Source organism: Epinephelus moara, chromosome 22 (assembly GCF_006386435.1).
Source record: "Epinephelus moara isolate mb chromosome 22, YSFRI_EMoa_1.0, whole genome shotgun sequence".
Classification (NCBI taxonomy): domain Eukaryota; kingdom Metazoa; phylum Chordata; class Actinopteri; order Perciformes; family Serranidae; genus Epinephelus; species Epinephelus moara.
In genome coordinates this window covers 27,651,620-27,667,376 of record NC_065527.1, presented here as the reverse complement: position 1 = coordinate 27,667,376, position 15,757 = coordinate 27,651,620, and the positions used below count along the sequence as shown (strand labels likewise).

The 15,757-nt window shown below is 40.5% G+C and overlaps 1 protein-coding gene across 3 annotated transcripts in view; it reads right to left on the bottom strand.

Annotated features, from left to right (window-relative positions):
* LOC126384167 (protein shisa-7-like) overlaps positions 1-15,757 on the bottom strand; it is a 57,495-nt gene that overhangs the window by 34,628 nt on the left and 7,110 nt on the right. The gene's annotated exons all lie outside the window — the stretch shown is intronic.

Here is a 15,757-nt window from a genome sequence, read left to right as displayed (position 1 = left end):
TTTTTTTCTTTCTTTTTTGGCCTTTTCCAGATATCTGCCTAAAATGTTCAATTATTTTCAGGGAGCAGATGGATATGTTTTGTTTCATGTCACTTGAACTAAATGTTGTATTACCTGAGCTAAACTACCAGAGCACTTAATAGTTTTGTTACTGATGTAACAAACAATATTTGACTTCACTGTGTAACTAAACACATTTGTACCTCAAAATGGCAGCAAGAGACAACTACTTGGACACGTCTAACTCCAATACCCAGAATTCTTGTGATGTGATGTCATTAAACTGCACACTGCTCATTCATACTGCAGCAACTCTGCGATGTTTTACTGCACAGAAAACCAAGCAGGTGAATGAGGACAACAATTTAATGTTGCTTTAGATGTTGCTAAGAAATTTAGCTGGGTCACTTCCTCTTCTGAGAAGTAAACGCACACTAACACACAAACACACACACACACACACACACACTCACACACACACACCACCTAATATGAAGGACACTGGTACAGAAAGTCTGTGATTTCGGCTGCGAGGTCAGGGGTAATTTTATGTAATACTACTGTTGCCTTGAGCCGCTTTCAGTACAGCTTCTTTAATGCTTGATTAAACCTGAAATTCTGCTTTAGCTGAAGGACGTACAGCACATACTTGTTCCTACAACACACACACACACACACACACACACACACACANTGTGTGTGTGCGCGAGTGTGTGTGTGTGTGTGTGTGTGTGTGTGTACGTGCTCTGTTTACAGAATGAGGCCTGCAGCATCAGGGATGGGAGGGGTTCAACATAACACTGCTGTCAGGAAAAAATTAGGGCTGCAGTCAACAAAAGAAAATCTTGGTCGACGGAAATCCTACTCTCTCTTAAACCAAACGGTTGGTCGATTGGGGAGAAAATCTGCACGTTATCTCTAGATTAAATGAATCGGCCACAGTGCACTCTTCCTGGTAGCATTGTGTGTCCACCAAAACGACGTTTTTTTCCGGAGGCAAGCGTTGCAATGGGACTCGGGAGCACTAGGGTTGGATACTGTCCAAATTACACTGGCACTACTGAGTACCAATTCATGTTAAATCTACTGCTGCAAAATTTCAGTACCTGAGAGCACATCTGTGTGTGAACGCTGCACCCCAAGCCCCATGTTCCGTGGCTGCTCCGTCAGCTTTCCAGCAAGCCAATACGCCGATCTGCTACGCAAGTACTACTATTAGTACTATTGCACTACAACTATTTTCTTTTCTGAATTATCTTAGCAACAGCTTAGTATCACTGCTAGACTAGCAGACACACATACAAGCACCCACAAGCAGACAGACCCAGACGATTAACTCTGTGTGTAATTAGAGAAGAGCAGGGGAGTAGTCTTGCCTTTTAGTCTACTACATCGCCCTATAGCTTGTTCAAAAATTAAATTTTTGTCATTACAGGGAAAGTAAAGTACCAAAATAAAGGTACTGTTGGGTACTGGTTCAAAATTCCAGGTCCCGGAACCAGTAAGGTAACACCAGCATCCAACTAATGATAATTCGGTTGGACATATTGCGTACTGACCAACCAACCAGAAGGTGTCAGTCCTTGGAACTCTCTCACAACTCTCACAACACCAGAATTTTCTGTGTAAATTGTATCTTTTCTTACTCATATTTAATACATATATGTATGCAAGTATGGTCTACAGCAGTGGTTCCCAACTGGTCCAGCCAAGGGATCCAGATTTGTCCTTAGTTACTAGTTCTAGGTCCACACAGTTTATAATATTCACCGTCCTACTAGCGTTTGGCCATGTCATCGAGCTAGTTTGCCATCTCTGTCAAGAACCTGTCTGTTACACACTAATCCAGCAAGTGTGTTTATTACAAAATTGATGTGTTTGTGAGTCACCTGCAGTCCACTCAGAATGGACCCATGACCCACCAGTTGCGAACCACTGGTCTACAGTACTGTATGTACTGTATATAAAGTTTAGCATTGTCCTCAGGAAATCTCATGAGAGGAAAGGTCTGAGGCACGCCTGAAGGCTAAACACAAACAATTAACACACGACTTGCAACAATACAATTGGATTGTAAGAACACTATCACCATCAAAATTACACAAATTTAATTCCAATATGCCAGACACATGCTTCAAATGAAACAATGCTGAAGGAACACTCTTTCACTTCTTGTGGGAGTGTAATGTGGTCAGAAGTTTTTGGAAGGAGGTTCCTGGCATGGTTAGCCAGATAGCAAATTTAGAAATCCCTTGTCAGCAAAAGCTGTGCATTTTGGGTATTTATCCGAAGAGATTTTATTACTAAGAAGAGTGGCCATGCACTAATAGACTTATGTCTCTTACAAGCTAAAAGAGTAATAGCTATAAAATGGAAAGATGTGAACAAAACAAGTATGAATCAGTATATTACGGATTTATCAACATGTTGCTATGAAAAAGCCGACATATATTACTAAAGGAAAGCTGGCAGCGTTTATATATATCTGGGGGAGCTTCATGGACTTTTTGAAACAAAGACTGGAGTGGGGGCGGGGCAACTGAATTATGATTATAAAGTGTAGTAGCCCATGTTTACTTCAAGATCACTGTTCACCACTCTAACATTGTTTACTCACCTCTGTTTTCAAGTTTTCTGTTTTCTTTTCCTAGTTTGCCTTTTCATTTGATAAAAACTGACCATTTTATTTATATGTAATATATTTTATAATTGAAAACCCCATTAAAACATTGTTTTAAAAAACAAAACACTATAATAATAATAATAATAATAATAATAATAATAATTTCAGGTTTCTAAGAGTGCTTTTGTTTTCAGGGAAGACCCTCCATAATGATCACATCATCAATAGCCTCCATGATGAAAGCCTGACATACAGGTCTAACAATGACCTAACTGCACCTGACAGAAGCATCAAAGACAAAACATGTAACAGGACATCAGAGGCTGATCAGAAAAACATGACAAAGGGAGACAACAATCATAAAGTGGTAAATAACCGAAAACAGGACCATGATGAGTGTAAGTGGAGGACACAGATAAATGAGAACAGGATGTTCTGATCCCAGGGTTGAAGAGTTGACGGTAACTTATTTCCTGAATCACAGTAACCTAAATAGCCCAGTCCTCTCTGCTGCCGTGACAGCCTGGCTTCACGTCAGCATGTCTCGACCCTCCGAGGCTTTTCCCGACCCGCTTCCTCAGATGTTGTGATTAAGAAGCCCCCGCTGACAAACAGCTAAACTTCCACTGGCTTTCGAGGCAATGAGTGCATTCATTCTATAAAAATAAATAAAGATAATCCAACTGCAAATATATGTGCACACAAATAGACAAACACTTGAGTCAATTAATTTTTTTAAACCTGGGCTGGCTGTTTCAGAAAATACAAATTAAGGACCCTTTGGCGAGTTAAACACAAATTGAACAGCCAATAAAAATGCACACAGCTTATTCAAATTCTGAGTGAATAGTTAACCAAAATGCAACCTGAAATGAATACATTTAAAGTTGCACTTTGAGTGCATTTCTCTTTCTAACTCTCCAATTAAAACAGGAAGTGAGGGGCGGAGACTGTGACACTTTATTGGCAGGTTTTATTTTTGTTTTTATACGGTCCTGCAGGAAGTCAAAGTAAGGGGATTTTTGTTTAATTTATTAGAGGATATTGCTGCTTGTGCATGTGGGTCAAACCAGTTATAACACAACATAAGCAAATTACATTAAAACTATGGTTTTATTTCTTAGGTTATTTCCTGCAAGTTTACATACACTTCCAAAATATTGCCAGCTGATAGATGGACGAAAGGAGCACTCTATTAATCCTAAGGGGGAGTTTTACTTTGAATCATGATTTTGGCTTCCAACAATTTTGATAACAAGATAATTGAGATAACATGATTATTGTGATAGGTTCTTTGCATATGACGTCATACATCAATGTGCTGTCCAGATGGCTGGCATGAGACAAAGACAACCAACACCACACAAATATCTATGATTTGGGCTATTTATGGTTATAATGACCAGTCAAATTGGGCTGAAAAAAGGCCACTTTAAGTCCAGAAAATTGTAGGACATAAAGGGAAGAACTTACAAAAGAAAAAAGACCCTGAGAAACAGTGGCAGATGAAGGACGTACAGCACAATTAACAGTGGCAGATCAAAACTTTTGTCTTCAGTCAATGAAAACATAGCGTTGTGTTAGGGGCCGTACACATGCCCTCAAAGTCATTGCTTTTAATGTAGACCCCTAGCAGGCGCGCTCAAACGCCAGAGCGACACCAGAGCAGCGTGCACCCATTCCCAAGCGCCTATTTTTCAGGGCGTAACAGCTGCGCCCTGAGATAAACCATTTAACTTTTAGAACGCTGCAGCACGCACTGCATGTTGTAATGAGGAACAACCAATCACAGCCGACAGATATCTTTCCCTTCTTCCGTAAATATCAGTGTTAAATATGGGAAAGCCAATGATTTTAGTGCAGGGCTGCCAGAGCATTACATCTGTCCCACGGACAACAGGAATCCATATTTAAAGTGCCGGGAAAAAGATAACCTCTACACCCAGGATTTCAGCGTCATCCAACCCTTTTATGTTCCTCTACTTCCAATTCCTGCCCTCCACCTAAATTTTGCATGTCACAATAGTCAAAACTGCAAACAAGCTATTGTGCCACATTCCATTTCACAATGATGCTCTTGTTTTGTCTTGTGTAATAAATCAGGCGCCCCCATTTCCTTTACAGCAGTGTGCTTTCGCCCCTCCCTATAAGCCCAAACTACCTCTCAGCCCAGGTGTGGCATACCTAATTTACCTGTTTTTCAATGAATTATGTTTAAAGTTCAAGAAAATCCACTGTCGAAAAGAAAAGGTTTTTTTTTTTTTTAGGTTTAACGTGATAATGTTTCCAAAGTCAATGAGTTTGTTTCTTGATTTTAGGCTGGCCAGAGACTGCAGATAAAACGCCTCCTAGCTAATTCTAGTATATTTACAGTAATGTTAATTGATATGTACTTTCCCTGAGAAATGAATAAAATAAATAATTTTAAATAATCATGATCTCAATTTTGACCAAAATAATTGTGATTGTTATTTTTTCCATAATAGAGCATATGTCTGCCTTGTCTCAGGTTTACATGCCTGTGTGTCTGTGTCTACAGAAGCCCTCTCTGGTCTCACTCTGTATCTTCCTGCTGAGCCTGGCCGTGTGTCTTGCTGTGTGTGCTTCACACATGTATGGATTTGTCTTTCTGCCCATATGCCTGCTGCTCTGCCTCCCTGCCAACAATATCTGCCAGAGTACTATGGAATACTATAGTGGATGGTATACTATGGATCAGGGGTGAGCAACCTGCGGCTCTGGGGCCACATGCAGCTCTTTAGCCCCTCTCCAGAGGCTCCCTGTGGCTTTGACGAAGAATTTTATGGAAATGAATTATGTTTTTAATTTTCACATTTTAATTTTCATTTATTGCTGCTGTAAGCCTAAAGTGATTCTTTTATTCTCCAGTTGTGAAAATGTGTAGCATATACACCAAATATTTTTATTTTATTTTTTTTACATTGTGTCAACTAAAATGTGCATCAACTCACACGTCTACAGCCTGGCACCTTTCCCTTTAAATGTTGCCAACGTCAGCAATGGTGGTGACAGTAGTCTTGAGTCTGCCTAGCTAGGCTAGCTATGGACTTGAAATCCAAACTAGAACACCACCTCATGGTTGTATGCCTCCGAGAACCAATCAAGTTGCGGTTTACATCCATGTCTGTCCAAACGAAGCCCTCGAGAACACTGTTCAGCCTTGCAGCCAATTTTCCCCGGTGGCCACTCACAGTATTGCAGCAAAAAATCCCCTGTGGCCCAAAATGCATCTTGCCTATAGGCCACCACTGTAAAAAACACATCTGTAAAACTGTTGACAGGACACCTCGAACTGCAAACAAGATAAATTAGGAGTCTTTCTATCCTGAATTTTTAAGCCATGGTGGTTTTATGTTTGTAAAACTTTCCTTGAGCTGAAAAAGCGATTTAAAAGACCGTGACATCATCACAATGTAAAGTCAATGAGCCGAGCGGGGACTTGTGGGTGGAGCCAGCGGAAGGAACACTACTGGGGACATTCAGTGGGCCACATACAGCGGAGGTAAACCCAGAAGCTAGAAACCTTTTTAGGATATGCACCAGGTGAGCCTTCCATTGGAATGAATTGGCATCTGGTATCTCGGCATTACTTAAATGTAAGTCTGAAGCCATGACAGTCGACAGTGCTTCTAATATGGATGCTGCTGCAAAGAAGCTACAAATTCTAAAACATGGATGCTTCACACACATCTTCAACACGGCGGCATGGTAGATCTGTACAATTAGCACAGTTTCAAGGTGGACACCCAAGATAAGTGTCACCAATTCAGTGTCTGACCCAATAACTCCCCTTCTGTTCCTGAGTTACAGCGTTTGCTGCTTTGTAGATTCATACTAATAGTCCAAAATGTATTCGACAAATGAAGTAATTGAAATTAGCTCCACCTTTACCAGCTGCAACATTGAGGGGCTGCACATATTCATGCATCCATTATTATATTCTTTATACATTATTCTGATATAGGTCATTCTGCATGATGAGTACTTTTACTTTGTGCACTTTAAGTATATTTTTATGCAAACATTTTTGTTCTTTTACTTAAGCAAGATATTAAATGCAAGACGTTGAAACTGGGGAAGGGCATGAGTACTCAAGTGCTGGTACAATAGTCATATAGTAAACAAGCAAGCACTCAAACATGGAAATTACTTAAAAATGCCCATCCCTAGCGGGAATCCTTTGTTTCCTTTGTGCACTGATTTATGTGACACCACTGTCTATTAACAACTCACTCTACATCCGTTCTGATCTACAGTAATCACACAAACTGCAGTAATCCCAAAGAAAATCTGCAGTTATTTTAAGCAATGTGTGTTACAAAACCTAAATGCATGAGTAATGCTTCCCTGAGTGATTCAAACATGCAGAGACGCGATGCCAGTCTGTCGACTAACTGCCATATTGTGCTTCATTTACAAGGAACCTGACGACCTATAGTTCAGGAAGCACATATGGAGCAGATAACCTCGGGTTACTGGGAGACTGAAGTCGTGTAAACCCTCTGTAGGAGAACAAACACATACAGTTTTGAACAAAGAGTTAATTCATAGACTAGGACAAATCCAGGATAAAGCTACAGTATTAAAATCTTTATTTTTTGCCTGTATATCTCTTTTCATGACAAAGGCTGAGTGATATGGTTTCATTTTCTCTTGTAATATGTAAGTGGAATGGTATTTTGATAATATTATATCATGTTACCATTTTACAAAGATGTTATTGTCAAGTAAATAATTCAAGGCAAATTGTAGTTAATTGGATCGATTTTTCGGATTTTCTGACAAGCCTTACAAAATTTACAGCTGAGTCGAGGCCAGCAACATGAAAGAGATCAAATTGCAGTTGAGTTGGGAGGGGGCAGAGGGGCACACAATATTTGTTACATGAAAGTTCATGTGTTTTTGGGGGTGTTGAGATGAGGCATGGCAGAGTTAATCTCTCAAGAAAACTCAAACTGCATCAATACTGAAATGCGGTGTGCTGTTTTGAGCTGAAATTTTGTTGTGCACTCTGTAATTAATTCTGTGACTGGCTTTGAAAGAGCAACAATGGACAAGGAACAGCTGATTCATAAAGTTAAAATGAGGAATTATTGACACAATGCCTCTTCATTTCACTACAAAAGTAGAGTAAGATGGCTGCTGGCTGGGGCTGAGAGTTTCTGGTAAATGACCCTTGCTTATAACAAGCTAGGCTAATGGTTCCTAACTGGTGGGTCCTGGTCCAATGTGGGTCAACTCATTCTAAATAGACCGCAAGTGACCAAACATGTCAGATGGTGAAAGCTACTTGACAGAGACAGCAAACTAGCTCGATGACATGGCCAAATGAAAGAATGACGCTGAATATATCAAACTGTGTGGACCTTGAACTAATGACGAAGTAGAAATCTGGACCCCATGGCTGGACCAGTTGGGAAGCACTGAGCTAGGCTACTTGCTGTTGGCTATATTGGGTCATTTCCATTAAATGTCAAAATGTAAAACGAGTGTTTTCTGTCAAAAAAGTACAATCACAGGAGGATAGCAAGTAGGCGAGTCACATATATTTTAAGTGGTTACGTCTCCAGTTTGAACTTGAGTGCACAGCTTATATTTATGTGGTTTTATTCACATGATGTAACAGAAATGAATATATAATGGATTCAGTGTGGACAGAGAGCTGTGATTTTACGTGATGCGACACGATAGCCCGACGCTTGCTTGCTGTTAGGACTAGGGATGTTCCTGGCGACTAATTTTCCTGTTGACTAAACGAAAATTTTAATTAAGAGTAGTCAGCTCCTCTAAAAAAGCGAAAACACTACCAAAATTTAGCACAGTTTATTGTTAATTATTTGAAACATTGTCCCAAAAATACTGTGTGCATTAAGAGCCCTTTGAAGCCTTTAATCACAATCTTCAACAACCATGTCAGATTTTAAATGCTGCTGAAGTACGAGACACTTTGCACCGTGCTGTATGAATGTGAACATGACAGCAATTCAGTCAAAAGTTAACCACTAAAATAATATCTAAAATAAATAAATTGTCTCTGAAATGTGGGGCACATTGAACCTTGCAGATTATCCGACAGAAATGACAGCAATTTACTTTAAAGTTAATTAAACAACATCTAATCTATAATTAAATTTCAGCTGAAATGAGAGGCGTTTTACACCGTGCAGTACAGTAAGAATGTAAACCCTGCATGTTATCTGACAACAACTCACTTTAAGTTAACAAATAATATAACATCTCAAAAAAGATAAATTGCTGCTGAATTCATTTTCTAGATCAAACTACAGCCAAACTGCGCTGGTTTTGTGAGAGGACATCTCTCCAAGTTCCCACCATGCGATTTTAAAACTCCAGTCTAATCGAGCATTACCGCGTGGAGGGGGACTGCTGTCTGACGGCTCTGTAGCACCCACTAGTGGCGGGCAGCTGCATGACAGTTAAGCGGCCTTGTACGTGAATAAAACACTAATTGGTTTAAACGACTAATATTTCTGGTGCAGACTAGCGAGGTGACGAACGTTTAATGGTTTAGACGTCTAATCACATGCATCCCCAGTTAGCAGACTTAGCACTCAGTATTATGTACCCCTCAGGAGCGGCCGCTGAGTCAAATGCAACACCTAGTGGTAAAATTACTTCAGCTCGCCGGCAGAGCGGTGTGCTCTTGCGCCGCGGTAGCACATACACAATGAATGGGTTCGTCGGCGGAGGTCTGCGCTTTGCGCGCTCTGTGTGAAAAGGGCTTTATTCCCACAGGTGAACGGTCCCTAAAGGCCTCTACACATGATCAGCTGTAAAACCGCTTTGCGCTGACTGTCCCATTGTTTGTCTATGGAGAGGGCAGCAACGCCTGACAAAGCGGCACCGCTACCCTTGGCGTCGCGCACAATATTCATTGTGCCGACAGTGGCTTGGAAAACCACCCATAACCGTGCCACACAGGGAAGAGGGAAGAGGGAAGGCGGCTGGAGTTCCTCCAACATTTGCGGTTAGATTATCATATTTTTTTTTTGACAAAAATATAGGCTGCTTCGGCTGATTTTTTTATGCGCACATGTGCCCCTAAATATTTTTTACAGTTCGCACACACCTATTTTTAGTCGCAAATGCGAGTGAAACGCTCGCACTGTCGAGCCCTGACTGACAATGACAATATGTGAGTATTTAAGTGCCTTAACTGTTACAGTAAGGATTATGATCAATGACATATCGTTGAATGTTTACATTTTTCAAAATAAACGAAAAAAGATGTTGTTTGTCTATTTTTGTTTTCCCTGCTGTGCCAAAAATCTACTGAACCTTGACCCCGAAACTGAGGTACATGTACCAAACCATGATTTTTGTGTACCGTTACACCTTGGCTCTCCATGCTTACAGTGAACTGTGTACGTTTTATCTGTCTCACTGCCACATGCCTGCCTCACTTTCTCTTCCCACACTCTCCCTCCTCACTCCATCCCTCCATCCATTCACTCCCTCCCTCTCTGGCAGTGCGTGGGCTAAAGCGTCTCTCTCAGAATAGCACTGCAGCATTGAAAAGAGAGAAAGCAACAAAAAAACACAAGGGGAGAAAAATAAAAGATATTTGTTCCTGTGGTTCCTACTTTTTGTGTGTCCTGTGTGTTTTTCTGTAACATAACAAAAAGAGAGTCAGTCAGTGTTGCTGGCTGGTGTCCATATCGACACCGTCCCTCATGTAGTGGCGCTGTGATTTTATATGAATCTCCTCTTCCTCATTCACTATCTTTCTCCTCCACCTCCCATCGTTTTCTCTCTAACTCATCCTCCATTTCTCTTCTTTATCCCCCTTTTCAACCCTTCCTCTCATCTCAGTTCACTCTTCTCCCTCCCTCTCTGAAGCATGCTGGGAAATGTGCCAGTGCATAAGGGCATGTAGCAGCAGCGGCAACAGTATGGCGCTGTATCCTAACATGGACTGAGGCGAAGCTGCTGTGAACTCTGTCCATAAAGGTCAATGCACTGCCCTTGGTCCCAACACAGTGATGCATGTGGTGGCGGAATAAAACTGGTTTAAAAATAAAAATCCATTAATGCAGCCTAGTTTTCAGATGATAGTGTGGAGTGAGGAGTATTACAGAAGGCCCAAGCTTCCATTAACTCTCATCAGACCAACACTACATAATGTCATAACGATTTATTTCAGCCGGAGTTGAGTAATCTGGTGTGTAGTGGGCTAAAGGATCATTACAAGCTTTGGCAAAACATATTACATCTTTAAAATATGTATTTTTCCTCTTACCTGCAGTGCTATTTATCAGTCTGGACTGTTTTGGTGTGAGTTGCAGAGTGTTGGAGGTATCAGCTGTAGAGATGTCTGCCTTCTCTCCAATATAATGGAACTAGATGGCACTCAGATTGTGGTGCTCAAAACACCAAAAACATATATTTGGCCCAACAGCAATGTCTCTTTCCAGAAATTATGACCCAGTTAATCAAGATAATCCACAGACCTTGTTGTGTTTCTTTCTACCGAACTACCCCCACCAATTGTATCACTGTGCAAAAGGAAGCGTGCACAAACAAGTCACACTAAAACCAGGTTTACACTTAGAATCAGCACCGAAGCCTCACTGTAGCCTGATGTTCACCTAGCCAGAAACTACACAGTGTGACAATACAGACCCCCTGTTTATTTCTGTAAACTAAAAACAGTTTCCCTCTGTGGAAATGAAGCTTTTATTTACACTTATTTCATAGATAAACAATAACTTTGGTGAAGGTGATTAAGCCAATAGAATTTGAAGTCTTGTGTGGGATTAATCCTGGCTTCATATGAGTAGAGGAAAAGTCCACTAGCTGCTAGGCTAATTTATGCAATGGGAAATGTCATAGGCCTGTGCTAATAACGTTAGCATGTTGTATGTGAGGCAGACAAGTCTAAAAAAAAAAAGACAATTGCTTTGTCAGTAAACCTGCATTATAATGGAGATGAATTTTGTATTTTTATTTAATGTTGAAGTTATCAAGTCATGTTTTTTGTGTCTTAGGAATGTAAGTTGAATCAACTTTACAGTACTTCACATAAACTCCACACAGTGGCATAATCACCCCACCATCAACTGGCATTTGGAGGTGCAATTGCAAGGCGACACAGACACACCACTGCACAATTATAAATGCTCACAATGGTGCATGGTGGCGTAGGCTTTGCGTAGAGTATACATACAACTATAAATCAGCAATCAGTCACTTAGTGAGTTTGATGTGTGTTTCTCAATGCTACCATGAATCAGACTTGACACCAAATAAAACCGAGAACAATGAAACAGCACAAAAATGACCACTATCCTGTTGTCTGAGTTACAATGTGAGTTAAAGTTCTCAAGTACAGTAAAAATGAGCTATTACAAAAACTCCCAAATTGACCAAATTGCTTGTTTTCAACACTCCAGAACTTAAAGATATTCAATTTAAAATAATAGAAAACCGACAATAACAGCAAATCCTCACATTTGAGAAAATGGAGGGTCTTTTGGTGATAAATGACTTCGAGGTGAGTTTTGTTATCAATGTTTTGAAATACCAACAGTCCAAATTCTTTTCAGTTTGCTATAACATCAGACCAACGAAGGCAGCACATTCTTGAACAGTAAATCGATGATGGTTAACTTTCTGTCAATTGACTAATTGTTGCAGCTCTATGAAAATCAGCAGTATACTGTACACTGGATACTCATTTTTTTGCACTTTACATACAGAAATCTGACCATGTTTAGTCTAAAAACCCTTTTTGTAATTATTAAAAGAAGCTAAAGTTGTCAAAAACTAAATGTCTATACACGAGGCTTTGTTTGTTGAATTACACAAAATGATTTAACTAATAAAAATGTTGTCACAGCATCACTAATGTTGTTCTGTGTATATCTAATAACAATCTAATAAGATTTTTAATGACTACAGTATATTAACAACACATTCAATTACGTTTATTAATCACCCAGATAGGATGCATGGATGCTAGAAAACACAACGTGTTCACATTAAGACAGAACGGAAAATTAATAGAATTTCAGCATCATAAAGAAAAAAACAGCAAAAAGCTGTGCCTCTGTGCTGTGATCCCCTCTACATTTATATACGATCGCTCTAAAGCTGCGTTGGAAGCAGAAAACAATCGATTTGGAGAGTCCTTGAGTTTGGGAACACCCGACCTGAAGCTCTGATGATTATGACTCAGATTCCAGAGGCATCGCCGTTGTGGGTTGTGATTCCTCCGAGTATCCTAAAACTCTCATGACCCGTACTCCCTCAGCAACAGTGGAGGATACATAACACATAACAACTCAAGAGTCTTCAATTCCCATCATAAAACCTGCAACATTTTAACTTCAGAAACAAATGTGGCAAGCTGCAACAGGTGTGGGAACTTCAAGTCAGATCTACTTTGTCTCATTTCCAGTGACAGTTCAGGGCTCGACAGTGCGAGCGTTTCACTCGCATTTGCGACTAAAAATAGGTGTGTGCGAACTGTAGAAAATATTTAGGGTCACATTTGCGTATAAAAAAAAATCAGCCGAAGCAGCCTATATTTTTGTCAGTAAAAAAATATGATAATCTAACCGCAAATGTTGGAGGAACTCCAGCCGCCTTCCCTCTTCCCCATGTGACACGGTTATGGACGGTTTTCCAAGCCAGTGTCGGCACAATGAATATCGCGCGCGACGCCAAGGGTAGTGGTGCCGCTTTGTCAGGCATTGGTGCCCTCTCCATAGACAAATAATGGGACAGTCAGCGCAAAGCGGTTTTACAGCTGATCATGTGTAGAGGCCTTTAGGGACCGTTCGCCACGGTACCGCTGCTGGGCAGGGTGGAAATAAAGCCCTTTTCACACAGAGCGCGCAAAGCGCAGACCTCCGCCGACGAACCCATTCATTGTGTATGTGCTACCACGGCGCAAGTGCGCACCGCTCTGCCGCCGAGCTGAGCGGTGCACGCCGCCAGCCTGCGCTCGAATTGAAATTTTTTAAATTTCACCGCAACGCGCTGTGACGACACCTCGGCGCCGCGCGTCCAATAGCAGNGTTTATTACGGAAAACACATTATTTGATCAATTTACATTGTGCCCCTAAAGTTCTTTGTGCACTCTTTACTTTTTCAACTTAGGAGCACATGTGCTCCTTGGGAAAAAAGTTAGCGTCAAGCCCTGCAGTTGGTGTAAGGAGTTCGTTCACAACTGCTTTTCAGGAGCTCGGGTCCAACTGGCCTACTTCTACACAATCTCTCCCTGCATAACATCCTGCCCCAGTTCCTGAAGACCGACACCACTAAAAAGTAATTATCTAAAATCAAGAGATATGCAGTATTTAAGGAAGTGAGAGGTGCAGAAAATGATTAAAACTAAAAAGAGACTGACTGATCATGTTTTCCCCAGCAGCACAAAGTGGGCTACACATAATCCTGCAAATGATGTTTGTTGCATTTTGATCTGATCACACCACAAAACCCTTTTTGTCACGTAACTAAAGGGTTAATTTATATCATTTTGGTCGGTTCACAGTGAATGTATGTCTTATCTGACCCACAGGATGTGAACTGTGCATATATGCCGGCCACTGGCTGCCTGCTTCAGTCAGAATTCTCCTCTCCTTCTGCTATCTGCATGTTACCATTTACAGCACCCATGTCGTGACGTTTAACTAGCCTTGCATAGTCAGCCCTATCTCCACTTTTCGATTTAGTGTTGTGCATGTAACAACAACCTGCCAGCTCAAAACCTGTATGCTAAAACGTCGTTTAATGTTTTATGCCACATTTTCTTCTGCAAGGACATTGGCTTCAAATCCAAAATGTTACCCTATGGTGCAGTTTCAGTTGTCTTGAGAGACTAGCTCATGTCTTATTCTGTCACCCCAAAAAACACACCTCTACTGAAATAACTGTGTTTACTATTAAACGATACGACTAAGTTACTACTTGAACTATTGAACCTAAACTGATACTAATTATTTGCTTTTATCCCATACTTCACCTCACAGATACAACTCCACACACAGTTACTGAGCCACACTCACACACACGGCACACATACACACATGCAACAGGAGTGTACCAACAGTTATGTTTTAAAGCATGGGTCTTCAACACGGGGTCCGTGACCCCTAGGGGGTCCTCAGAGTTACTGCAGGGGGGGCGCGTTTTTATTGTTTTATAACTTTTTATGCCTATTTTCACCATTAAAAAAAAAAAACACATAAAATAACAAAAATATGTAAAATATGAAAATTTACATTACATGAGTCCAAAATATCATTAGCAATTATAAATCAGATTTTACGATGGTCAAAGTCAGTGCACCAGAGGCTGACATTCAGTTCCTGGATCCTATATTTATTTCCCATAATGCAACTCAATAGAATCACCTTTTTGAATCCTTCCTGTCTAGTACATGTCAAGTTTGTAATGAAGTCTTTCTAAAATGACATCAGGGGTTGTGTTACAGAATATTTGTTGATGATTTTGTCACGTTCAAACTCTACCACACCGACACAAATATTCCCACTCTGTGCATCACACAACCATCAATTCATTGTTGTTTTGACTATAATAAACCCACACCTGACTCTAAAGACTGTAGACAGGCTCGTTATTCCAAGTGTGCAATACTCTGGAAAGTTAAAACGTGGTTGCATTTCCTATGGGTGGTACCATGTTATTGTAACAGGTGTAAATGCTGAGCTGCACTGGTTGGACTATTTCTTTCCCTACCCAACCAACACAAAGCATTCAGCAACTGATTCAAAGAAGGGATGAGAACTTTTAGAAAAGAGACACAAGAGAGAACTTAGTAGGCCCCAATTGTGTTACTGACTGCATCACTAATTAAATGTCACTGCTTGTTCTGAATAAAATGACAGAACTGGAGGAAATTTTGGCTCAATATAAGTGGCGTGCGCTTATTAGGTTACATAGGCATATTGAGGTTACAAAATGTAAAAACAGCAGCAGATAAAACTCTGAACGACACTCAGGAGTACGAGTGATCAGACAAAGCCTAAAAAGCAAAAGATAGTTCCGTAAAACGACATCCTCTATAAAGTTACTACTAGGAATAAGAGTTTAATCAATCAACAAAGGTTTAATCAATACTGATG